Raw genomic sequence first — 27,994 nt, 5'->3', positions numbered from 1 at the left:
GGGTTCAGGGCTTGTTTGTCATCACCTCCTGCCTTTCCCTTGGGCAACATCAATGTCTGTGTGCATAACCCATCTAAGACTGGGTTTCACAGGTATTTAAACTCCTCAACTCTGAAGTTCTTCAGCTCCATTTGTGCCAGATAAGCAAACCCATAGCTACACCCTCAAAGCTGTCATGAACCAGAATGACTTAACTTCTGAAAGCTTAAAGTTTTTACCAATTTTCTGTTCATACAGCTCTCACATTCCCTTATTCCCTAAAATTATTATTTGATTGAATCGAGACCTCCATTTTCTCACTCAAAATCACCCAGCCCTTTTCTGGTTTCTTCCTCCATGTTAGATACTATGCCCCATTAGTAACCAAAACTGCTCTTGTCAAGACCATCTATGACCTCCATGTATCCAAACCAACGGTTGGTTTTTAGTTGCAACCATACTTGACCTTTTACTAGCATTTGTCACTACTGATCCCTCTCTCCTCTTGGAAATATTTTCTTGGTTTCACTTCTAAGACACCACACCTTCTTGATTTTCCTATTTACTTGTCAACATCTTTAGTCCCCTTTGCTGGATTTTCTTCTTCTCTCAACCTCTTAATGTTGGAGTGTCCTAGAACGCAGAGCTAGTCCCTCTTCTCTTCATTATCTGTACCCATTCCCTAGATGACAGCATCCAATCTGGTGGCTTTAAAATCCACCTATATTCTGAGAACCCCTCAAGTGCAGCTATAGCCTGGATCTCAACCCTGAACTCCAGACTCTAACATTCAACTGCTTAGCCCACATCTCCAACTGGATGTCTAATCAACATCTTTAACTTAGTAAGTCCAGACTCTAATTCAAGACTTTTGCTAGTCAAAACAGACTTTAAAAAATAAATAGGGCACAATCACAAGCCACAGATTGAGAAATATATTGGTAACACATATATCTGACAAAGGATGTGCATTTAGAATATATAAATCACTCATAACTCAGTAATAAAATGATTAAAACCCAATTAAAATAACAGGCATTCACAAAAGAAGAAAACATGGCCAATAAGTAATGAAAAGTGTTTGACATCATTAATAATCTAGGAAATGCAAATGTTTTCCCACAGCTGGTGTCTTGTCTCTTCATAGGTGTCTCACACAGAGCAAGTTTTAAACTTTGATAAACTCCTGTTTATCTCTTTTAATGTTTTAACTATTTGGTTAGTACTTTTTGTATTCACCATTACACTTAAGAACCCACTTGCAGAACCTTTGCTTCTTTTTCTGCTATCTGTGAGCTCTGTTTGTTTGGAAGTTTTAGTACCTAGAGAGAAAACATTTCCACCAGGGGATACAACAATAATTTCAATAAATTGGAAGACGAGATTGTCACCTGGCGACTTTAGGATCCTTATGCTACTGAACCAACAGGCAGAAAAAGAGGTCATCCTACTAGCTGAAAGAACTGGTCCCAATTTACCAAGGGAAATAGGCCACTGCTCACAGCAGAGGCAAGGAGAATTCTTCTGGGTACCTTTTAGTACCATTATGCCCAGTAGTAAAGGTTAATGAAAAGCTATAGCAAAAAAAAAAAAAAAAAGGCAGAAAAAGCAGAACAACAAGTGAGCCCTTAAAGAATGAAGGTTTGTATCACTCTACCAGGTAAAGAAACCCCAAACAGCTGAAGTTCTGACTGAGCTGACTGAGAAAGGTGAAAATATAAAATGGATTATAGAAAAAGAAAATCATAGACATCAATTATGAATAGTGTTTTAACCATAGATAGCAATTATGAATAGCAGTTTAACCAATTATAGAAATGAAGACGGTGGTCACTTTGCATATTTATCATGTATGTACAAGGAACTTCCAAATTTGTGGAAAAATACAATTAAAAATATAAAATATGAACGTTATTTTTCAATATGAGCTCCATTAAGTTCAGGTTACTTTTATAAACAATAACACCAGCCATTTGGTTCATTCATAAAGAACTGAGAGTCCTGGGAATTGAACTATGTCAATGCAATCTTTTTCATATTATCAACTGAAGAAAAATTTTTTTAAGATTAGGAAATCTTAAATAGTTATGTAATTTAACTTAAGGTAAAAAGTTTTTAAGATTAGGAAACAAAAAGAAGTTAGAAGGAACCAAACCAGGACTATAAGGTGGGTGCCTAATGATTTCCCGTGGAAAATCTCACAGGATTGAGCTTGTGTGGTGAGAAAATGAGTAGGAACATTGTCATGGTGAAGAAGGACTCTCTGGTGACACTTTCCTGGGTGTTTTTCTGCTAAAGCTTTGACTGACTTTCTCTAAATACTCTCATAATTAGTAGATGTTATTGTTTTTTGGCCCTCCAGAAAGTCAATAAGCAAAACACCCTGAACATCTCCGGAGAACTTTGCCACGACCTTTGCTCATTGCTCATCTGCTTTTGCTGTGACTTGACCATTTCCACCTCTTGGTAGCCATTGCTTTGATTATGCTTTGTCTTCAGGATCATACTGTAAAGTCATGTTTCATCTCCTGTTACAATTCTTCAAGGAAATGCTACAGGATCTTGATCCCACTTGTTTAAAATTTCAATTAGTTCTGCTCTTATTTGCAGCTAACTTGGGTGCAATAGTTTTGGCACCCGTTGAGTGGAAAGTTTGCTCAATTTTAATTTTTCACACAGAATTGTGTAAGGTGAACCAGCTGAGATGTCTATGGTGTTGGCTACTGTTAGTGCTGTTAATTGTCAGTCTTCCTCAGTTAGGGCAAGAACAAGATGAATTTTTCCCTCCCAAACTGATGTAGATGGTCTGCCATTGCAGGCTTCACCTTCAACATCATCTTGTTTCTTCTTAAAATAAGTTATCCATTTTTAAACTGCTGATTTATTTAGGGTATTGTCCCAATAAACTTTTTCTAAAGAGTCAATAATTTCATCGTTCTTCTACCCAAACTTCATCATAAATTTGATGTTTGTTCTTGCTTCAATTTTAGCAGAACTCATGTTGCAATATAGGAGTCCTTTTTAAATGAATGTCTTATCCTTCTTAGTGCCTCAAATTAGATTCTGTTCAGGCATGTTATAACAAGTTAGTACGAGTTTACTTTTGTGTCAAAAATGTTTGAAATCCACACATCTTTATATATATATATATATATATAAAATACACATTTTCTATGAACTTTTTGAAGACCCCTCATATAAGCTAACCATTTTCTTCTTCTCATTTTTATTTTGCATATAAGTTCTTGGAGGTTAATTTTACAAATTTATTTTTAGGTAACAGAGACTGTGACAGGATTTTAGAAATATTTAATATATAGCCAATGATGAAAATAATGACAACTGAGACTGACTGTGCATCTCCTCATTGTAAAGCAAAGCTGAGGACTTCTTTATATTTTAAGACAGCTGTATCTTTTTAGGTGAAATATAGAGTTGTTTCATTGTTGCACAGAAGTGTAAATATGTATAGAAGGGTGTACGTAGAGGCTGTAGAGCCGAATACTTCACTGTGCCAGTTGTCAGCTTATTTTCTTTCAGCTCCAAATCCATCCTTCATTCCCTATTCTGTGGGTAATGCAGCTGGACCCTGCAAATACTTCTTCTAAGTCAGCTGACATAATGTTAAGCTTTGTCAGTAGAAGGCATTGGTAGAATACTGCAGGAGGAAGGGGACTCTCTTTCTGATTCCAGTGTATTTGTTTCATCAACCTCTTTCAGCATACCTGGTTTCTCCAGCATCCAGTTCTAGCAGCCCAGGAACTTCTCCAGAACTTGGTTTCTACAATACAGGTAGCTTTTCTAGTATACAGATTTCACTGCAAATGGCAGCCAGCAGCGCCTAGCAGCCAGCAGCACCTAGCAGCCAGCAGCTTTCCCTGGCACCTCTTCAGACAGCTTTGTAGCAAAGTATCGCCAGCAAGATGCATCCTGCAAACAGTTTCCTGAGTTTGGAATTCCCTACTCTTTGCCTCCAAACATTCCTATCCTTTAATTCCCACCACAAAATCACCTTCCCAAAGTCTTTCCTGATCCTTCCAGTTAGAGTTCATTGCCTTCTTTTCTGAATGGCCACAGCATTCTATCTTTGACTTTTTCATGTATGTTCACTTTCTACTCTGTGTCATACTTATTTGTGTAGTTATCTGATTGAGCACAGTAAAAACTGAGAATTTAGCAAATTATTTGGAAATGGCTGGCACCCACCAAATATTGGTTAATGAATGAATCAGTTAATCTGGAATCATGCTGTGTTAGCGCAATAAAGGAGTAGCTCTGAATACGGAGGGACTTTTTTGAAATAGTAAGGTATATGAGGACTGGAATAAACAAGAAGTTTTTCTGGGGGAAGGATATATGGGATTTGGAGAGGCAGAGGGGAGGGAGGCCTGGGATATGATCGCTGGTGTAGACACAGCATGAGCAAAGGCATGGAGGTGGTATGGTAGAGAGCTGTCATGTGTTGCAGGGACAAGAAGGAGACTGGCTTAGCTGGAGTGAACGATCTTTGTTGGGGAAAGTAAAAGTTTAGATATGGGGCAAGTGTACACCTTGGAGGATGATGAGGAATGTTTTATGAGCTAAATAATCCAAATCTTCCCTAGCTGCTCATATATTTTACCTGAAGTGTGCATTCTTTACATCACACCCCCCCCCCCCCAACACACACACGGAAGGAAAAGGGAGAAGGGGTTGCCACTACTTTACCTACCATTCTCCCATTTCAGGGTAGGGAAAATTTCATAAAATGGATTATCTCTCAGGTTCTTCCAGATGGAAGTGGTCAAAGGCAGATGCTGTGTTTATAGCTCTGTGTTTATAGATCTCGCTGAACAGTGATGCAAAAGTCCTGGGCCCTCTTGCAAAGGTCTTTATTCAGGGAGAGAGTTGAAGAAGAATATTGGTTGAGGTCTTCAAACAAAATTTTTAATATTTTTTGCTTATTACATGAGAAAAATATAACTGTAAAGTCATCCAAACCAGTAACCAGGGTCACCATTTTCCACGCACCCATAGAAAGCTGGCTCAAGACTGATCCACCTTGTCCTGTGCTGTAATATCAGGACGGTGGGGTCATCAGTTGACTCATTCCCTAGTATCAGCAGATGGATAGGGGATGGGAGGTAATGACATTGTCTCATTTGCTTTATCTTACGTAAGATACACACAAATCGAAACAGATACCTCCTAGGATCTTACAGGCCATAGCAGACCCTTCTCTAATTGTTCGTACATTGTTTGTAAAATTATATTCAATATCTAACCCTGAACATAATGCTTATGACTTCCTTTTATTTTCCAAGGGGAGAGTCTCATAAGAAAATTCTGTGGAAAATCATCTCCCAACATAGGCAATACCTGCTTCCCCCCTTTTCTCACCCTCTCAAAATGTGAAAATCACAAACATCTTTAGGATACCCCTTTAGGGAGACTGTCCTTAGAAGTTGAGGAGTCCAGAATTAATTATTGAATCACTTGTTTTCAAATTTGTCAGATGGCAGAGAACCTGAGAGTCATGTGAGTATTAGGAATTACTAATGTAGATACTTTTAGTTCCTTATGAAGTGTAACAATTTTCTCAGCTAAAAATATGACTATAGTATTCATATATTTATCTAGTAGGAAACTATACACATATGTTTATTAACAAAATAAATAGCTATGATGACAGTGGCAAAAATCGCAAGCTGCCCAGCTAGGTATGATTAATGACTTCTGAGCTTTTCAATTAATTTCAAATATACATATATATATATATTTTTTCTTATAATGTTATCTGCCAGGACCTGCCACCAATCAGACAATCACAAGTGTAGAAGGCTAAATAAATAAAAGTAGGAGAAAAGCCTAAAATTGAAAAGAAATTAGCCATCAATGTAATTTTTCTATGATTTAGAAAAAGGCTACCATTACTTAATTTTGTCAACAGAATACTTCTGCTTTGGGGAAGACAAACATTCCATGAGAGACAAATCTAAAAACCTCTGGAGTATGCAATAGTTATCACAATTTTTTGATTACACGAATTTCAGAACAAATGTGGTATGTTAAAGACAGATTAATTTGGCAGCAGTGTTCAAGATGAATAGGATTTGGTGGAGAAAAATAAGTCATGGTGCACAGGAAGCCATTGCAGTGTCTAAGTGTGAGGAAATAGATTCTGGATGAGGTAGGTGACGGCCTAAGTGGAGGAAAATATGTGTAAGAATCATCACAAAAACAGAAATGTGAGGACTTGAAGAGTCATTCAGTATAAAAGATGATGAAAATGATGGTCAAGTTTCTAGTCTGAGTAAGCAAGATATGAACTAAAAATAAGTAATTTGGGAGAGGAAATTTGAGGAATTAAAGTGAATGCATTCAAAAATACTTTTTATTTGAAGTGATGGTGTTAAAACTAAATATAAAACTATAAAAATATAGTAATGTTTAACAACCACATAAAAAGATGCTCAACATCACTAAGCATTAGGGAAATGCAAATCAAAACCACAGTGAGACACTGCTTCACACTCATTAGGATTGCTACTATTAAAAAAAAAAGAAAAAAAAGAAAAGAAAAGAAAAAGAAAATAACAAGTGCCAGCAGGGGTGAGGAAAAGTTGGAACCCTTGCGCACCATTGGTGGAAATGCAAAATGGCACAGCTTCTACAGAAAAGAATATGACCATTCCCCAAAACATTAAATGTTGAATTAGTATATAATTCAGCAATCCCACTTCTGGATATATATCCAAAATAATTGAAAGTAGGATCTCAAAGAGATTAGTTCTACTTTTATTTTTTGAGATAGGGTCTCACTGTGTCACCCAGGCTGGAGTGTAGTGGTGTGACCTCTTGCAGTCAAACTATCTTCCCACCTCAGCCTTCCTAGCAATTGCAATATGCCAACATGACGAGCTATTTATTATTATTATTATTATTATTATTATTATTATTATTGTAGAGATAGGGTCTCACTTTGTTGCCCAGGCTGGTCTCAAACTCCTGTGCTCAAGGAATCCTTCTACCTGAGCCTCCCAAATTGCTAGAATTACAGGTGTGAGCCACTGCACCTGGCTCAAAGAGGTTTGTACACCCATGTTCATAGCAGCATTATTCACAACAGTCAAAAGATGGAAGCAACCCAAATATCCAATGAGGATGAATGGATAAACAAAATGTGGTCTGTGCATACAGATAGAATATTATTCAGCCTTAAAAAGGAAGGAAATTCTGACACATGCTACATCATGGATGAACCTAGAGGACATTATGCTTAGTGAAATATGTCAGTTACAAAAAGACAAAAGTTATGTAAATTGGCTTACATGAGGTGCCTACAGTAGTCAAATTCAAAGAAACAGAAAGTAGAATGGTGGTTGCCAAAGGCTCAGAGTGGGGAGGGGAGAATGGGAAATTGTTATTTTCTTGATATGGAGTTTTAGATATGCAACATGAAAAAGTTCTGGAGCTTGGCTGCTCAACAATGTAAATATACTTGACACTACTGAACTGTACACTTAAAAATGGTTAAGATGGGCCAGGCATGGTGGCTCATGCCTGTAATCCCAGCACTTTGGGATGCCGAGGCAGGATGATTGCGAGGTCAAGAGATAGAGACCATCCTGGCCAACATGGTGAAACCCCGTCTCTACTAAAAATAGAAAAATTAGCTGGGCTTGGTGGTGCATGCCTAGAGTCCCAGCTACTTGGGAGGCTGAGGCAGGAGAATCGCTTGAACCCAGGAGGCAGAGGTTGCAGTGAGTCAAGATCGCACCACTGCACTCCAGCCTGGTGACAGAGTGAGACTCTGCCTCAAAAAAAAAAAAGTTAAGATGGTAAATTTTATGTTATGTGTATTTTACCACAGTTAAAAAAGTAAAAATACGATACTGTAGTGTTGTGAAAGGAAGGAAAAATGATACTTAATGTTAGCAAAGGGTTTTAGATGAAGAGATTGAAGGGTCATTGATGCCTAGGGCTCTACTTTATGAAGCAGCCACACGGCGGCAGGAATTTTAGAAGGAATATCTCTAAACTTCATTAAAACTTGTTAAGGTAGGTATTATTTTACTCATTTTAAAAGATGGGACAAGTGACACTCAGAGAGACTAAATAACTTGACTAGGACCCATAGCTGGCCAACGATAACACCAAGCTTTGGGCTCTATAGGATATGGTGTCTCAGAGTACCATGTTGTTTCTACTGAAGGGAAAAAAGAGCTGAAGCCTGAGCTCAGGAAAGCTACAAAAATGTATAGGCACAGGAGGGAGACAAAAGTCAGAAAATATTTAGCAGAAAAGTGGTTAGGGAGAAGAGGGGCTGGGGAGCAGAAAAGCGCAAGGTAGTGGGAGTCTGAGAAAGAATTCTGGGGAAGCAATTTTTGTCTGTATCTGCCTATTTTTGTGTAATTTCTTATCATACTACCTTTGTACTTAATTACTCCAATTTTGTTGAGAAAAGCAAGCTAAATGAGCCTCATTTGTTTTAATTCTGCTTGTACTATGTTGTTGACCTTTTTGAAGTCATGTTTTAAAAAATCACTCTGTGCTGCTTTCTATTTAATTCTTTATTTAACTGTTTGATCCCACTGCAAATACTCACTGTAGGTGTCACTCAATATATGTTCTCACTGAATTATCTGCTGGACTACCCTAGAAAAAAACAAATTTACCCAAGTTGGATCTGCACCTCTCTGTCCCATGGCCTGCCCCTTCCATTACCCACTAAGTGTGTGCGCATATACTCAACCACCCACACCCCGCAGCACACACACACACACCCACACCATGATGTATCAGATGTCTCTATGTCTATTACTTAGTACTAAAGGACATAAATTCTTCAAAACCCTTGGCTTTCATTTAGAGATTTCAATTGTTACATAGTAGATATTGAATAAGATGCCATCATCATCGTAGGTACTAATAAAAATGAAAAAAATGCTTCCAATTATAATTATGACATCATCAAGAGATGTTAAAATGTAAGAACTTTGTCTGTAAAGTCAGTTAAATATGCTTGTATGAAACTTTACTGTAATAAAAAATATATTAAAATACATTCACCAAGTGCTTAATATAGATTCACAGATGGACTAAAGGATCCAACGTTGTATTTTGCATTCAAAGAGAGGAGCTTCAGTTTTGCTCTATGCCACAAACCATCGCCGCTCTGCTCTCCTCTCCTCTCCAACCAGTGCTTCCTGGTCCTCCACAAAGACCGGGAGAGGCCAGCTCTAGGTGGAAGAGGATCTACAGGGTGTTGACCAAAAGAGTAGAACCCTTTAAAATATTTGAAGAGGTTTATTCTGAGCCAAATATGAGTGACCATGCATGGTGACACAGCTCTCAGGAGGTCCTGAGAACATGTGTCCAAGGTGGTCTGGGTGCAGCTTGGTTTTAGACATTTTAGAGAGGCATGAGACATTAATCAAATGCATTTAAGAAATGCATTGGTTTGGTCCATAAAGGTGGAACAGCTCAAAGGTGGGGGAGCCTCCAGGCTATAGATGAATTTAAGTATTTTCTGGTTGACAATTGATGGAGTTTGTCTGAAGACCTGGGATAGATAGAAAGGGAAAGTTCAGGTTAAGATAAAGACTGTGGAGACTAAAGTCCTTTTGCAGTCTTATAGTGGCTGTCCTTAGAGACAATAGGTTACAGATGTTTCCGTTTCAGATCTTGGTTAATCTCTTTAGGATTGGGAGAGTCTGGAAGAAAAAGATCTAGTTATGCTAATAGAGATTTTTTATAGATGCAAATTTTCCCCTACAAAGAAAAGCTTTGCAGGGCCATTCCAAAATATGGCAAAGAAACATGTTTTGGGGTAAAATATTTTGATTTTATCTTTGTCTCCTAATGTTATGCCAGAGTCAGGTTGGAAAGTAAATCATTATGTGTGTGTGTGTGTGTGTGTGTGTGTGTGTGTGTGTGTGTGTGTGTATATATGGTTAAATAAAACTCATCTGTTGAGAATTTATGATTTGTAGGGCATGACTCCCCAGACCCCTTAGATAGGAATTTGGGCAAGATAAAAAAAAAATCAGAGTTTAGTCCTCAAGGGCTAGAGACCACTTACCTTACTCTCACATTCCTGGTTTAGATCAGTGATTTCCAACTACCCACATGGATTTCCAGCAACGTTTACTTAATTCTTCCACAGCACCCTGAACATTTTAGCTCTTTTCTTGCCTGACCATAAACATATCTGACCCCCTCATCCATGTTAATTTGTGTTGTTAATTTATTTTTCACTTAAGAAGGTAAATTTTACTTTAGATTCAGATGTTTAATGGAGGCACAGAGCCCTGATACTCCCATTATAAAGCTTCTTCTCATTTACACATGACCTCATTTACAAGTTTCATTTATGAATTACAAGGTTTTATTTATAAATTTCCTCCTTTATAAGTTGTCTCATTGTAAAATAAGGTTAATAATAAATAATAATAATAATAATTCACATTGTAATTACAAGCCTTCAATGAAATGGTACATGTAAAGCACTCAGCCTAGTGCCAGGTGCATGTGGCTAACACTCAATTAGTGGTAGATATGATTAATAATATTGTTACTCTGAAACTAACAGAACCAAACAGAAAACTGGGGAAACATTTGTAGGGCATTCATGCTTGTGATATCTCCTTGACTGTGTAAAAGATGAAGATGTTTCCTTTGCGTTCCTGGACTGTTGAGGTTTTGTTTTCTGTGCACCAATAGGAATATTGCCTATTTCTCAATATTCTTATGGTGAAGTCAAAGATTTTGATTCCTTAGGTGGAATCAAAGATTTTCTGATTGGAGATTGGTTGAGTTTATCTAAAGACCTGGAATCAATAGAAGGAAGTGACTGAGTTAAGATAAGGGGTTGAGGAGACCAAGGTTTTTATTATGCAGATGAAACCTCTAGGTAGCAGACTTCAGAGATAATAGTAAATGTTTCTTATAAGCCCTAAAAAGGTGCCAGACTCTTAATTCTCTCCTGAATCAGGAAAAAGACCTGGAAACGGAAGGGGATTCTCTATAGAATGTAGATTTTCCCACAAGAGACAACTTTGCAGGGCCATTTCAAAATATGTCAAAGAAATATATTTGGGGGTAAAATACTTCTATTTATTTCAGGCCTGCTATCTGTCATGTTGATATCTTACTGCTACAAATAGTCTGTTTTGTCAGTCTTGAGGTTGCTGTTTGAATGTAAATGCTGGTCAGATGTGCCTGAATTCCATCAGGAGGAGAGTGTAATGAGACATGTCTGACCACCTATTCCCATCATGGCCTGAACTAGTGTTTCAGGTTTACTTTAGAAGGCCCTTGGCTGAGAGGAGGGGGCCATTCACTTGGTCGAGGGACTTAGAATTTTATTTTGGTTTAATGATAGCAATTTGATTTCTGTGGCCTAATTTGTTCTCTGAGATGGGGTTTCCACTTGGCTTCTAAATAAGACTCACTTAGTAGTCTCTGATTTGGTTGGAGACATTTCTTTCATTTTAGTTCTCAGGGGCATTCTTTCTAGACTGCTGGGTATCTCAAATGGCTTAAAATGTCAGGTTTGGGCCACAGGAATGTATTCTTTGTTTTTTTAATCAGAAAGTGGATGACACGTGTTTGCATGTCAGCAAACTCTCATTAAAAAGTTCCCTCTGTCCTTTAGTACTTGACTGTCACGAGCAAGGAGACCTTTGGCCAGGGGAATAAAGATGACTAATGATGGGGCTCAGGACATACTACCCCAAAATACGCCTTTTGACCTAAGGATTATTTTGAACTATTTTGGGAAATAGCAAACACAGAGAAGCTTTGGAAACAAATTAGCTTTGAAAGCAGAGTTACCATTTCATAAGACAAATTTACATCTTTAAAGAAAACCTCCATTGTAAGGGTGTGTCCTTTACTGCATCAGAAAGAAAATAACTAATTCTCCAGAGAAGGCATCAGCTTAAATCTAGTTATCAAATACTATGCTTCTTTTACGGTGCTTTTCCTGGCCAACTTTTCTTTTTCTTTTTCTATTTTTTTTTTCAGACAGAGTCTCACTCTGTCGCCCAGGCCAGAGTGTAGTGACATGATCTCGGCCCACTGCAACCTCTGCCTCCTGGGATCAAGTGATTCTCCTGCCTCAGCCTCCTGAGTAGCTGGGATTACAGGTGCCCACCACCACACCTGGCTAATTTTTGTATTTTTGGTAGAGATGGGGTTTCACCACATTGGCCAGACTGGTCTCAAACTCCTGACCTTGTGATCTGCCTGCCTCGGCCTCTCAAAGTGCCGGGATTACAGGTGTGAGCTACTGCGCCTGGCCGTGGCCAACTTTTCTTAATTGCATCATTCCCCTCAGCCTTCTCTCTTTGTTTCAGAGAAAGATAGTAGTTAAGGGTGAGGTCTAGGATAATTCTTTGAGATCTGCTGCAGAGATTTACTCATTTCTCTGCATTGTCTCCCATAGGTACACATTTTATCAGACTTCTGTTTGTTTTTCTCTTGTTAATTTGTCTTTTTTACAGAGAAGCTCAGCAAAAACTCATGCAAGGTGAAAGAAAATTTATTGTTTTCTCCCCTACACTTTCTGGAGCTTGGGCTCTGATGGCTGCTCTGGCTTAATTGGTTGAGCATCTGGGTGCTGGCTTCAGCTTGTCTGAGTTCAAATCCTGACCCTTCTTGCTGTGCAAGCTTGGGAGAATGATCTCACCAACCTCGCACAGGTACAGCCCGTTTAAGAGGTAGACCATAGTCCCTTTATTACAGGATTAAGCGAGTTACTGGATGAAAAGTGCCGAGAACAGTGCCTGTCGCAGAGTAACTATTGTTATTGCAAGTAAAGAATCAGAACAATGCTAAATTCACAGTCAGCCTGGGAAAAATGTCAAAAGGAGTGCCCATGAACGGTCAATGGACCAAAGACCCTTAGATTTGATAAAGATGTAAGCTTTGTAACGGTGTCTTATTTCCTAATGTTAAGTACAAATTATGAAAGGCTATTGTTTTGTATTAGGCCCCCAACAGACCAGACTAAAAATCAAAATGGAATCACCCATGCCAAAGTTCCATATGACCAAACCGAAACTAAGTTGTTATTTCATCTTCCCCAAAATCAGGACAGAGCAATAACAGTCAATGTTCCAAGCAGACCAGTTTCAGTCTTCAATGAGCAGGATAACGAAGTTCCCTCTGTTTTAATCCTTACAACAAAAGTTAACCCGATGTAACCTGATGCTAACAAATCTGTTATTTCTCTATTGTTCTGTTTCCTTGTTCTCACCTTATAAGAGAAGTAACTTTCAAATGACCAGTCCACATTTTGTTCTTTGCTTCTGGTTTCTTCAATCCCCTCTGTCTATAAAATGAATCCCCTCTGCTAAACTCTTTGGGATGCTTATTCTATTTTATGGAATGAGACATTGCCCAATCCTAGAATTGCAATAAAGCCAGTCAAGATCTTCAAACTAAACGTGTAATTTTGTCCTTTGTCAAATCTGGTGACCACAAAGGGAACTGAAGGAGACTGCTGAAAACCCTGAGACCTTCTGAGAAACATAGGAAAAATGCTGTAATCCCTTTTGGTGGGGTGGGAGTAAAGGGGTTCCTCCGTCTTTCTCGTGGAGCTCCAAGAGTCATAATTAAGTTCCTCTCAGGTTGGAGCTCTGTTGTCCTTTGCATTTGAGCTCCCTGATATCTTTGGCCTTTGGGGTACAAAGGGTTAGTTTATATAGTGAAAGAGCACTTGACTGTGTGTTACCAGGTGTTACTTTGTGCTGTGGCAGGCACATGACCTTTCAGTTTGTGGTGACTGATGAGTCACTGACAAAAAGGCTGCAGTTTTTAACGTAACTGACGGCAGTTACAATACGTAGTTATTACTGAAGGGGGGCTCTTTATTTTTTTCTCTTGTTATATGCTGAGGTCTTATAGCCAAAGCCATCTCAGCTCTAAGAGACCCAAGATCATACATAAAAATGGGATCCTTAATTTATAACTAGCTGAGTACTTCACCTTCTGGTGTTCTTGCCTTTTTCATGTCTAAGAACTATGACCTTGGAAGCTGCAAATATTTACAAAAGTGGCAAAATCTTACTAAAGATAATTCAGAATTACAGGGCCATTATACGGAACATTCCAGATGAATAATGCTGTTCATTCAACAAGTATACTTGAATCCCAAGTCTCTCAAATTTAGCAGAGAGAATGTCATTCTAAATATTAATATTATTCAGAAGACTCAAAGAGACAGGATTCTAACTTTTTAAAAAAAATTAATTGTGAAGAGCTAATAAAAAGCTAAAAAGACTGGGCGCGGTGGCTCATGCCTGTAATCCCAGCACTTTGGGAGGCAGAGGCGGGCGGATCACGAGGTCAGGAGTTTGAGACAAGCCTGGCCAAAATGGTGAAACCCTGTCTCTACCAAAAATACAAAAATCAGCTGGGCATGGTGGCGTGCACTTGCAGTCCCAACTACTCAGGAGGCTGAAGCAGAATTGCTTGAACCCGGGAGGCAGAGGTTGCAGTGAGCCGAGATCGCACCACTTCACTCTGGTCTGGGCGACAGAGCGAGACTCCATGACACACACACACAAATCTAAAAATGCAAGATACCGTCCACATCAAGGACAGTAAAACTGATACGATTCCTACGACTCCCCTCTATCCCGATTTGCCTGAGTATGTAGTCTACTAACTCTCAGTCTGACTTGCCTTTCTTCTCTGAAAACAAAACAAAACAAAACACCACAGTTAAACAGTTTGCTTACAAGCACTCAAAAAGTCAGGAAATAATCCCAGAGTGACTTACACTCCCTAGATGATAATAGAACTCAGAGTCATAGTTAAAAATTTTGTTAAATCTAGGGAAGACTTCAAAAGGTTTCTGCAGAATTCAGGGTCTTAATTGAAATTTATGATCTCAAGATATTCGATCTTTACCAACTAATTCACATACTGGTGAAAACCAGGGAAGCCCAGAAATGGATAAAAGAGGCAGAATGGTATTACCGGACAAGCTCCCACCCGGTCCATGTATAGGCCTAGCAAAGCCTGAAAAATCGCAATTGACCATTTGAAAGCTGTTTCCAATGTGTTTCAGCTCCATGCCAACCAACAACCTAGAATGACCTTGGGCCTACCCCAGAGCACTTCTTTAATAAGCAAACCCTAAAACAGCAGTTGCTATTGGTGCAAACAGCCAGGACACTGGAAAAGAGGCTACTCCCAGAGATTTCAGGAAAAGCTCCTAAAAGCAGGCTTTTCACTCCCTGATAATTTCCATGTTAACTATCAGGATTGATGGGCCTTAGAGGGAGCCCTTCTAACCTTCTACCAGTTGTTATCCAATCTAGGTAGACACCAGAGCCACTATTTCCATTTTCAATCCCACTATTACAGGACAACCACTCTTTTGGATAAAGAAGAAAATTTCTGTTGTGGGGAATATGAAATCAAGTTCTATTCTTGAATCCAGGCATAGAAATACCTTTTTGCCATGTTAGTTAAAGGGCTTCATCTTTAAGTCAGTAATCTAACTAACAAGTAAGATAAATTGAAAAGACTACCTATCAACTATATGGTCCAAAAAATTCAACTTTCGACATTTGGCTGGCTATTTTGAAACTTTTTGTAAAAGAGATTGGTATCTATAATGAAAACTTCCATTTGTAAGGGCCTCTCCCTCTATTCACCTAAACCCCTAGAAACTATACAATGGTGAAGACATGGGTATAAAGTTCACATAATAAACCTTACCTTTAAGGTGCTTTTCCTGGCCATTTTGTCTCAACTGGACCTGTATCTATGTTGTTCTTTGGGCAAATAATGATGTTGACATCTAAGATCTGTGCCTTTGAGATGTAAATTTTCTACTTTGTTTTACCTAAGAGTCATGTCTTCGAAAGTGCAAATTAGGGTTGCCTAGCTATTATTTAGGACAGTGAAACAGATGATTGGGAGATTTATAGTATAAAACGGAGAAAAAAACTATTTTAACATTGACAAATAAATAATCTTATAAAAGCTATAAGACCTGCTTCTGTCTGTGTGTCTATATGTTCATATGTGTTATGTGTATGTGGTATTTCTCTCTGAAAATATATCAACGGGCTGTAATTAATTAACCTAAAGAAAAAAGTAAACACTTTAAAATATTTTATCAGAAAAATAGAAATTAACTCAGATGCCTTTTAGTGCATGTGACCTGGGTAAATCTTTGGTAAACACGACTAGATTAATATTTTGGTTTAACAAAAACAGCTGTGTCTTCTGATCAACAAAATAGCCATGTATTTAACTTTAGAGTTCTTGCTTAGGTGGCTACTGCCTAACATTTGCACACTGTAAAAATAGTTAACAGGGAAATAACTTCAGATGATGGCTAGTTTTCTTCAGTGTCTCCTAAAATTTTTATAAACAGTTCAAACATAAATTATAAAAACAAGTAAATTAGATGAATGGGAATGTGGTAAAAGTTTATATGTAAGCTTTTTCAATGATTATGGACTGGGTGTGGTTGCACTTTGGGAGGCCAAGGCAGGAAGATTGCTTGAGCCCAGGAGTTTGAGACCAGCTTGGGCAACATAGTGAGACCCCTTCTCTAAAAAAAAATTAAAAATTATTTGGGCGTGGTGGTGAACATCTCTGGTCCTAGTTACTTGAGAGGCTGAGATGGGAGGATCACTTAGGCCCAGGAGTTTGAGGCTGCAGTGAGCTGTGATTACACCACTGAACTCCAGCCTAGGTGACATAGCAAGACCCCATCTCAAATAAAAAGAGATTATGTTTTATAAAACATCTCTCTTTAAAAATAGTCTTAAGAATCCCTTTTTTGGATAAATGGAATCTTAAGCGTATGTTATATTGAATTAAATAGTAAATATTCATTAAATGTCTGAATCATTTCCAAAATAAAGTTAAATACTGAAATGTTAATTGTTAACATAAGTTTATTTTTGGTTTCTTAAATTTATAAAATGACAAAATATATTTGAGCCTGATAGTAAATGTCATGGATGTCCATATAGAAGACCACCTAAACAGGCTTTGTGTAAGCAACAATGCCGTTTATCCCCTTGGGTGCAAATGGGCTGAGTCCGAACAGAGAGTCAGCAAAGGGAAATAGGAGAGGGACAGCTTTATAGGATTTGGAGAGGCAGTGGAAAGTTACAGTTGAAGGTGATTATCTGTTGTCAGCAGGGGAGGGGGTCACAAGGTGCATGTTGGGGAGATCATGAGACCCATTGTCCAGGACAAGAATGTCATAAGGTCGATTGATCAGTTAGGGTAGGGCAGGAACAAGTCATAATGGTGGAATGTCGTAAGGTTGGTTAATCAGTAAAGGCAGAAACTGGCTGTTTCACTTCTTTTGTGGTTTTTTGGCTGCTCCAGACTTCTTGGCTCCTGCAGGCCATCTGGATGTATACGTGCAGATCACAGGGGTTACAGTGGCTTAGCTCCAGCTCAAAGGGTTGACATTCTTGTCTTGTATTTATAAAATATAAAGTCATAAGGAAAGATAAATAGTGTAAGTTCCTTCTGGGTGTTTTGGAGGGGGTGGGGGTGATGTTTCTCAGGGCTGCTTCAAGCATGACCAGGGATTGCTTGTGGACACCTTAAAGAAAATTCAATTTTATAATGAGTTAGTCCAGTAAGTTCTGGGTCTAAGGCACATTTTTATGTGGCTACCAAGGTACCAGTTACATATTTTTGAGCTTGGAACTGCCCTAATAAAATAAGTTCACTAAAAACAGTAATCAGGCATATTGGCTTTAATGTAGGTGGGGATGAGTTTTTAGGCCAGGGAAGGAATAATTTTTTTTTTAATTATACTTTAAGTTCTAGGGTACATGTGCACTATGTGCATATGTGCAGGTTTGTTACGTAGGTATACATGTGCCATGTTGGTTTGTTGCACTCTGTGTCCAAGAGTTCTCATAGTTCAATTCCCACCTATGAGTGAGAACATGCAGTGTTTGGTTTTCTGTCCTTGTGATCATTTACTGAGAATGATGGTTTCCAGCTTCATCCATGTCACTGCAAAGGACATGAACTTATCCCTTTCTATGGCTGCATAGTATTCCATGGTGCCACATTTTCTTAATCTAGTCTATCATTGAGGGACATTTGGATTGGTCCAAGTTTTTGCTATTGTGAATAGTTCCCCAATAAACATACATGTGTATGTGTTTTTACAGTAGCATGATTTATAATACTTTGGGTATATACCCAGTAATGGGATGGCTGGGTCAAATGGTATTTCTAGTTCTAGATCCTTGAGGAATCACCACACTGTCTTCCACAATGGTTGAAGTAGTTTACACTCCCACCAACAGTGTAAAAGCATTCCTATTTCTCCATGTCCTCTCCAGCATCTGTTGTTTTCTGATTTTTTAATGATCACCATTCTAACTGGTGTGGGATGGTATCTCATTGTGGTTTTGATTTGTATTTCTTTGATGACCAGTGATGATGAGCATTTTTTCATGTGTCTGTTGGCTGCATAAATGTCTTCTTTTGAGAAGTGTCTGCTCATATCCTTTGCGCACTTTTTGATGGGGTTGTTTGTTTGTTTTTTTTTCTGGTAAATTGGTTTAAGTTACTTGTAGATTCTCGATATTAGCCCTTTGTCAGATGGGTAGATTGCAAAATTTTTCTCCCATTCTTTAGGTTGCCTGTTCACTCTGATGGTAGTTTCTTTTGCTATGCAGAAGTTCTTTAGTTTAATTAGACCCCATTTGTCTATTTTGGCTTTTGTTGCCATTGCTTTTGGTGTTTTAGTCATGAAGTCCTTGCCTATGCAAATGTCCTGAATGGTACTGCCTAGGTTTTATTTTAGGGTTTTTATGGTTTTAGGTCTAATGTTTAAGTATTTAATCCATCTTGAATTAATTTTTGTACAAGGTGTAAGGAAGGGATCCAGTTTCAGCTTTCTACATATGGCTAGCCAGTTTTCCCAGCACCATTTATTAAATAGGGAATCCTTTCCCCATTTCTTGTTTTTGTCAGGTTTGTCAAAAATCAGATGGTTGTAGATGTGTGGTGTTATTTCTGAGACCTCTCTTCTGTTCCATTGGTCTATCTCTGTTTTGGTACCAGTACCTTGCTGTTTTGATTATTGTAGCCTTGTAGTATAGTTTGAAGTCAGGTAGGGTGATGCCTCCAGCTTTATTCTTTTTGCTTAGGATTGTCTCGGCAATGTGGGCTCTTTTTTGGTTCCGTATGAACTTTAAAGTAGTTTTTTCCGAATCTGTGAAGAAAGTCATTGATAGTTTGATAGGGCTGGCATTGAATCTATAAATTACCTGGGGCAGTATCACCATTTTCATGATATTGATTCCTCCTATTCATGAGCATGGAATGTTTTTCCATTTGTTTGTGTTCTCTTTTATTTCATTGAGCAGTGGTTTGTAGTTCTCCTTGAAGAGGTCCTTCACATTCCTTTTAAGTTGAATTCCTAGGTATTTTATTCTCTTTGTAGCAACTGTGAATGGGAGTTCAATCATGATTTGGCTGTCTGTTTGTCTGTTACTGATGTATAGGAATGCTTGTAATTTTTGCACATTGATTTTGTATCCTCTAGACTTTGCTGAAGTTGCTTATCAGCCTAAGGAGATTTTGGGCTGAAACAGTGGAGTTTTCTAAATATACAATCATGTCATCTGCAAGCAGGGACAATTTGACTTCCTCTTTTCCAAATTGAATACCCTTGATTTCTTTCTCTTGCCTGATTGCCCTGGCCAGAACTTCCAACACTATAGAAGTGGTGAGAGAGGGCATCCCTGTCTTGTGGCAGTTTTCAAAGTGAATGCTTCCAGTTTTTGCCCATTCAGTATGATATTGGCTGTGGGTCTGTCATAAATAGCTCTTATTATTTTGAGATACGTTCCATCAATACCTAGTTTATTGAGAGTTTTTAGCATGAAGGGCTGTTGAATTTTGTTGAAGGCCTTTTCTGCATCTATTGAGACGATCAAGTGTTTTTTGTCATTAGTTCTCTTTATGTGATGGATTAGGTTTATTGATTTGCATATGTTGAACCAGCCTTGCATCCCAGGGATGAAGCTGACTTGATTGTGAGAGATAAGCTTTTTGATGTGCTGCTGGATTTGATTTGCCAGTATATTATTGAGGATTTTTGCATCGATGTTCATCAGGGATATTGGTCTAAAATTCTCTTTTTTTGTTGTATCTCTGTCAGGCTTTGGTATCAGGATGATGTTGGCCTTGTAAAATGAGTTAGGGAGGATTCCCTCCTTTTCTATTGATTGGAATCATTTCAGAAGGAATGGTACCAGCTCCTTTTTTTTTTTAACCTCTGGTAGAATTTGGCTGTGAATCCATCTGGTCCTGGACTTTTTTTTGGTTGGTAGGCTATTAATTATTGCCTCAATTTCAGAATGTTTGATTGGTCTATTCAGATATTCAACTTTTTCCTTGTTTAGTATTGGGAGGTTGTATGTGTCCAGGAATTTATCAATTTCTTCTAGATTTTCTGGTTTATTTGCATAGAGGTGTTTAAAGTGTTCTCTGATGGTAGTTTGTATTTCTGTGGGATTGGTGGTAATATCCCCTTATCATTTTTTATTGCATCTATTTGATTCTTCTCTCTTTTCTTTTTTATTAGTCTGGCTAGCAGTCTATCAATTTTGTTGATCTTTTAAAAAAAATCAGCTCCTGGATTCATTGACTTTTTAAAGGGTTTTTTGTGTCTCTATCTCCTTCAGTTCTGCTCTGATCTTAGTTATTTCTTGCCTTCTGCTAGCTTTTGAATGTGTTTGCTCTTGCTTCTCTAGTTCTTTTAATTGTGATTTTAGGTTGTTGAGTTTAGATCTTTCCTGATTTCTTTTGTGGGCATTTAGTGCTATAAATTTCCCTCTACACACTGCTTTAAATGTGTCCCACAGATTCTGGTACGTTGTGTCTTTGTTCTCATTGGTTTCAAAGAACTTATTTATTTCTGCCTTTGTTTCATTATTTACCCAGTAGTCATTCAGGAGCAGGTTGTTCAGTTTCCATGTAGTTGTGCGGTTTTGAGTGAGTTTCTTAGTCCTGAGTTCTAATTTGATTACACTGCAGTCTGAGAGACAGTTTGTTGTGATTTCTGTTCTTTTACATTTGCTGAGGAGTGCTTTACTTCCAACTGTGTGGTCGATTTTGGAATAAGTGCAATGTGTTGCTGAGAGGAATGTATATTCTGTTGATTTGGTGTGGAAAGTTCTGTAGATGTCCATTAGGTTCACTTGGTGCAGAGCTGATTTCAAGTTCTGGATATCCTTGTTAACCTTCTGTCTTGTTGATCTGTCTAATATTGACAGTGGGGTGTTAAAGTCTGCCATTATTTTTAAGTGGGAGTCTAAGTCTCTGTGGGTCTTTGAGAACTTGCCTTATGAATCTGGGTGCTCCTGTATTGGATGCATATATATTTAGGATCGTTAGCTCTTCTTGTTGAATTGATCCTTTTACCATTATGTAATGGCCTTCTTTGTCTCTTTTGATCTTTGTTGGTTTAAAGTCTGTTTTATCAGAGACTAGGATTGCAACTCCTACTTTTTTATGCTTTCCATGTGCTTGGTAGATCTTCCTCCACCCCTTTATTTTGAGCCTATGTGTGTCTCTGCATGTGAGATGGGTCTCCTGAATACAGCACACTGATGGGTCTTGACTCTTTATCCAAGTTGCCAGTTTGTGTCTTTTAATTGGGGCATTTAGCCCATTTACATTTAAGGTTAATATTGTTATGTGTGAATTTGATCCTGTCATTATGATGCTAGCTGGTTGTTTTGACCATTAGTGAATGCAGTTTCTTCCTAGCATCGATGGTTTTTACAATTTGGCATGTTTTTGCAGTGGCTGGTACTCATGGTTCCTTTCCATGTTTAGTGCTTCCTTCAGGAGCTCTTGTAAGGCAGGCCTGGTGATAACGAAATCTCTCAGCATTTGCTTGTCTGTAAAGGATTTTATTTCTCCTTCACTTATGAAACTTAGTTTGGCTGGATATGAAATTCTGGGTTGAAAATTCTTTTCTTTAAGAATGTTGAATATTGGTCCCCACTCTCTTCTGGCTTGTAGAGTTTCTGCCAAGATATCCGCTGTTAGTCTGATGGGCTTCCCTTTGTGGGTATCCCGACCTTTCTCTCTGGCTATCCTTAACACTTTTTCCTTTATTTCAACCTTTGTGAATCTGACAATTATGTGTCTTGGGGTAGCTCTTCTCAAGGAGTATCTTTGTGATGTTCTCTGTATTTCCTGAATTTGAATGTTGGCCTGCCTTTCTAAGTTGGGGAAATTCTTCTGGATAGTATCCTGAAGAGTGTTTTCCAGCTTGGTTCCATTCTCCTGATCACTTTCAGATGCACTAATCAAATGTAGATTTGGTCTTTTCACATAGTCCCATATTTCTTGAAGGCTTTGTTCATTTCTTTTTACTCTTTTTTCTCTAAACTTCTCCTCTGGCATTACTTCATTAATTTGATCTTCAATCACTGATACCCTTTCTTCCACTTGATAGAATCAGCTATTGAAGCTTGTGCATGCGTCACACAGTTCTCGTGCCATGGTTTTCAGCTCCATCAGGTCATTTAAGGTCTTCTCTACACTGTTTATTCTAGTTAGCTATTCATCTCATCTTTTTTCAAGGTTTTTAGCTTCCTTGCGATGGGTTCAAACATCCTCCTTTAGCCTGGGGAAGTTTGTTATTACCGACCTTCTGAAGCCTACTTCTGTCAGCTCATCAAAGCCATTCTCCATCCAGCTTTGTTCCATTGCTGGCGAGGAGTTGCCATCCTTTGGAAGAGAAGAGGTGCTCTGATTTTTAGAATTTTCAGCTTTTCTGCTCTGGTTTCTCCCCATGTTTGTGGTTTTATCTACCTTTGGTCTTTGATGCTGGTGACCTACAGAAGGGGTTTTGGTGTGGATTTCCTTTTTGTTGATGTTGTTGTTATTCCTTTCTGTTTGTTAGTTTTCCTTCTAAGAGTCAGGTCCCTCAGCTGCAGTCTGTTGGAGTTTGCTGGAGGGCCACTGTAGACCCTGTTTGCTGGGTATCACCCATGAAGGCTCAGTTGGAAATGCAGAAATCACCGTCTTCTGCATTGATCATGCTGGGAGCTGCAGACCGGAGCTTTTCCTATTCAGCCATCTTAGGAATAATGTTTTACATACCAAGCTTTTTGTCCCCATTTCCCATCATATGAATAGGATTTCTTGTTGTCAAGTCAATGATCTATTATATCACCCTTTTCCCACAGGTGTGAGTGGCAGTCTGAATGGAGAAGATCAATAGCTCTGATTGCAGATCCTATGCAGGAGAGAATATAAGTAAAATAATCTTTGTCTCCTGGGTTAAGCTGCGGCTTGCAAAGACAGAAATGTCCCAAGCCTTCTAACAAGCAATGGCATACTCCATGTTGTCCTGGATGCCGGTCTGGTTGCAGAATATGTGGAACTGGCCCCGTATATGCATACTCTTGTCTATTCCTTTAAGAGTAAGCTTGAGCACACCATGGGCAATAGTTACTGTGGGGTTTCAATAAAGAGTGAATAGAGCTGGAGGAGTTGACAGGCAGACAATAAGTGTGAAAGGTGTGAGGAGGATATTAACACTTGAAGGTTGTGAGAACCGTAGAGGGTAAGTTGAGCATAGCTTGTGATTTTGAGGGCCTCTAGAAGCATTAAAGTGGCAGCTGCCACTGCTTGCAGACATGAGGGCCAGCCTAGAACAGTGAGGTCAAGTTGTTTGGATAGAAAGGCTATAGGTTTTGGGCCTGGCTCCTGTGTGAGAACTTCAGCAGCACAGCCTTGTATTTAAGCTGCGTGTAAGGAAAAAGGTTGGGACGAGTCAGGGAGTGCTAGTATGGGAGCTGTTTCTAGGGTCCTTTTGAAAGAATGAATGAAAGAATGAGGAAAGGACTTAGGGTCTTTGGGATCAGCTAAATTGCTTTTAGTGAGCTTGCAAAGTGATTTGGTTAGGATGGTAAAGCCTGGTATCCAGAGTTGGAAGTATCCAACAATGCCTAAGAAGGAAAGGAGTTGTTGCTTGGTGGTAGGGATTGGGGTCTGGGAGATTAACTGAATGCAGTCTGCAGGAAGAGCAAGTGTGTGTTGATGGAGGACTATGCCAAGATATGTAACACTAGGGGAAGAAATTGGGGCCTTAGAGGGGAACACTTGGTACCCCTTCAAGTAGAGATGCTGAAGAAGTAGGATAGTGTCCTGCTGGGAATATTGGTAAGAGGGGCTGCAAAGAAGAAGGTCATCAACATATTAAATAAGGTAGGAGGCAGATGGGGGAAAAGAAAGTAAGTCATGAGGACAGCCTGACCAAAGTAGTGTGGGCTGTCCCTAAAATCTCAGGGTAGGACAGTCCAGGTGAGTTGCTGGGACTGGTGGGTGTCAGGGTCAGTCCAAGTAAAGATGAAAAATAGTTGGGAGGAGGGATGTAAAGGGATAGTAAAAAAGGTGTCTTAGAGGTCAATAACTGAGTAATGAGTTGTGGAAGGGTGTATTGAAGACAGGAGAGTGTAAGGGTTTGGCACTATAGGATGGATGGGAATGACAATTTGATTAATAAGGCAAAGATACTGAACCAACCTGTATGACTTGTCTGGTTTTTGGACAGGTAGGTTAGAGGAGTTGTAAGGAGAATTTGTAGGCTTTAAAAGGCCGTGTTGTAACAGGTGAGTGATAATAGGCTTCAGTCTTCTTAGAGCCTGCTGTGGGATGGGATACTGGCATTAAGTGGGGTAAAGGTGATTGGGTTTTAATGGAATGGTAAGGGGTGCATAGTCAGTTGCCAAAGAAGGAGTATAGGTATCCAATACTTGTGGATTAAGGTGAGGAGACACAGGAGAGGATGCGAAAGAGGCCTTGAATTGGGCAAAAGTCCAGCAATGAGGTGCGGTTGTAGCCCAGGAATAGTCAGGGAAGCAGATAATTTGGTTAAAATGTCTCAGCCTAATAAGTGAAGTAGGCAGGTGGGGACAATTAAAAAAGAGTGTATAAAAGAATGTTGTCCAAGTTGACACCAGAGTCGGGGAGCTTTAAGAGGTTTAGAAGCCTGGCCGTCAATACCCACAACAGTTATGGGGGCAAGGGAAACAGGCCCTTGAAAAGAAGATAATGTGAAATGGGTAGCTCCCATATTGATTAAAAAGGGTTACCCTGGCTGGGCGCAGTGGCTCAAGCATGTAATCCCAGCACTTTGGGAGGCCAAGACGGGCGGATCACGAGGTCAGGAGATCGAGACCATCCTGGCTAACATGGTGAAACCCTGTCTCTACTAAAAAATACAAAAAACTAGCTGGGCGAGGTGGCGGGTGCCTGTAGGTCCAGCTACTCGGGAGGCTGAGGCAGGAGAATGGCGTAAACGCAGGAGGCGGAGCTTGCAGTGAGAGGAGATCGCGCCACTGCCTCCAGCCTGGGCAACAGAGCGAGACTCTTTTTAAAAAAAAAAAAAAAAAAAAAAAAAAAAAAGGATTACCCTCCACTGTAAGAGCTACCCAAAGTTCAGCATCTGTGATGGTCCAGGGGGCTTCTGAGGTGATCAGGTGGTGTCAGTCTTCAGCCGCTAAGCTGAGTAGATCTGGGAAGGAGTCAGTCAGAGAACCTGAGGTTTTTTCCAGCAGGTCTAGGAGTGGCTGTAATCCTAGTTGGACAGTCTGACTTCCAGTGGAGTCCTGCACAGACAGGACAAGTCTTAGGAGGAATCCTGGGCTGCGGCATTCTGAGGCCCAGTGGCTGAGTTTTTGGCGTTTGAAGCAAGGTCCATGAGGAGATTTTAAAGGAGACCCTGGAGGCTGTGGGTCTGTTGTTTTGAAGTTTTTGTGTGCCAAAGGCGTGGCTGGGGTTTGTCTTACAGCGGAGGCAAGCAGTTGCAGCTCTGAAACACATTGCCGCTTGGCTGCGTCTTCTCTGTTGTTGAACACCTTGAAGGTGAGGTTAACTAAGTCTTGTTGTGGGGTTTGAGGTCTGGAATCTAGTTTTTGCAGTTTTTCCTAATGTTGGGAGCAGACTGGGTAATAAAGTGCATATTGAGAATGAGACGGCCTTCTGGCTCTTCTGTGTCCAGGGCTGTAAAACGTCTAAAGGTAGTTGCCAAGTGGGTCCTGCACTGGGCTGGGTTTTTATCCTTACCTTGGTGGCTTCTTTAAGCTTGTCATAATTAACAGCTTTGTATGCTGCCTTTTTTAGCCCTTCAACTAGGCAAGAGACCATATAATCTCACCTAGCTACTCCTCGGGAGCCTGTTTGGTATTCCCATTGGGGATCCTCTCAGGGAACTGCCCTGGTGCCATCTTGGAGACCTGGTTCACGACTCCGGCAGTTATCAGTGTGAGATTGGGCTAGGTTATAAACTCTTTCTCACTCAAATGGGGAGAGAGTAGAGGTCAGATTGATGTTTAAGTCACTCCAGATTAAATTGTAGGACTGAGTTAAATATTGGAATTCCTGTATATATTTAGTGGGGTCTGATGAGAAAGAGCCCAAATGCTGACTGATTTGGGAAAGGTCTGATAGAGAAAAAGGTACATGAACCCTTATTCCAGCCACCTCTCTAAGAAGAAATTGTTGGGCAGGTGGGGGAAAGCTAGTCATGGAATGAAACTGTAAGCTGGACCAAGTGTGAGGAGGGGAGGTGATAGAAGAATTACAAGGTCAGGGAGCAGAGGCTGAGGAAGAATTGGGACTTGATTCAGCATGCCGAGGAGTGGCTTGGGGAGGGGAAGAAAGGTGAGAGGGGTTTGAAGAAAAGGAGGATTCAGAGGACTCTGAGGTTGGGGTAGAGACTGAAGAAACAGACAGGAGAGAAAGAAGAAAGATTTGGGATGAGTCGCATTGGGAGCAGAGGCTAGGGAGGGAACAAAGTGTAAAAAATGCTTGGACTTAAGGCACCTCAGACCATTTGCCCATTTTTCAATAAAAATTATCTTGGTCTCATAGGATGGAGAAATCGAAAGTGATGTCTTCTGGCCGTTTGAAACTATTTTTGAGTTTGTATTGGGGCCAAGTGGTATTGCAGAAGAAAAAAAGATGTTTGGGTTTTAGGTCAGGTGTTAGTTGAGGAGGTTTTAAGTTTTTACGAACACAGGCTAATGGGGAAGAGGGAGGAATGGTGGGCAGAAGGTTGCCCATAGTGAAGGAGGTAAATTTGAAGAGAAAGGTAAAGACAGAGAAAGGGAGGTGGTCAGCTATCAGGCTATCAGTAGGCATCCCCGACTGAGTCCTGAGCTGCAATGTGGGTGAGCAGCCAAAGCAGGTGTCCCTGCAATCAACTTGCCACCAGGGGAGTACAGGTGAATGATCAAGGCAGATGTCCCCACAGTGATCAGACACCAATGGAATGTGGGTGAATGATCAAAGCAGGTGTCCCCACAATGACCAGACACCAAGAGAAGACTGTCTTCCTGGGTCCATGGCCAATGTTGGAGTTTTTGAATCCACAGACAAAAATGTGTCTCCCTTGTCTTTACTAGAGAGGGAAAGGAGCTGAAATTGAAAGGAGAGAGAGATTGGAGGATAGCAAGAGAGCCTGGAGAAGAGAGTGAAAAAGACCAATGACCTGATTTGAAATTGGTGAGATGTTCCTTGGGTTGGTCTGAGGACCCAAGGTCATAGGTGGATCTCCTCATGGAGAGAAGGCAAGGACAGGGGATTGGTCTCCTGATGGAGTCCCTCTGTCCTGGGTTTCGGCACCAAGTGTCATGCCTGTCCATATAGAAGACTACCTAAACAGGCTTTGTGTGAGCAACAAGACTGTTTATTCACTTGGGTGTGAATGGGCTGAGTCCAAACAGAGAATCAGCAAAGGGAGCTAGGAGAGGGACAGTTTTATAGGATTTGGATAGGCAGTAGAAAGTTACAGTTGAAGGTGGTTATCTGTTGTCAGCAGGGGAGGGGGTCACAAGGTGCATGTTGGGGAGATCATGAGACCCATTGTCCAGGACAAGAATGTCATAAGGTCGATTGATCAGTTAGGGTAGGGCAGGAACAAGTCATAATGGTAGAATGTCATAAGGTTGGTTAATCAGTAAAGGCAGAAACTGGCTGTTTCACTTCT

General features: G+C 39.8%; 1 long non-coding RNA gene across 1 annotated transcript; it reads right to left on the bottom strand.

Annotated features, from left to right (window-relative positions):
• Positions 1-2,838: 2,838 nt before the first annotated feature.
• On the bottom strand, positions 2,839-27,560 carry LOC123572425 (uncharacterized). The gene is made up of 3 exons (XR_006696984.2): positions 27,497-27,560; positions 4,691-4,848; positions 2,839-3,042 (listed from the first exon to the last, which is right to left on the bottom strand). It is a non-coding gene; the product is annotated as an uncharacterized lncRNA (long non-coding RNA).
• Between the last annotated feature and the right edge of the window lie 434 nt (positions 27,561-27,994).

The sequence above is a fragment of the Macaca fascicularis genome, chromosome 1 (genome assembly GCF_037993035.2).
Source record: "Macaca fascicularis isolate 582-1 chromosome 1, T2T-MFA8v1.1".
In the NCBI taxonomy this organism is placed as follows: domain Eukaryota; kingdom Metazoa; phylum Chordata; class Mammalia; order Primates; family Cercopithecidae; genus Macaca; species Macaca fascicularis.
Note: the sequence above shows the minus strand (reverse complement) of the source record. Positions and strands in the feature narration are given on the sequence as shown.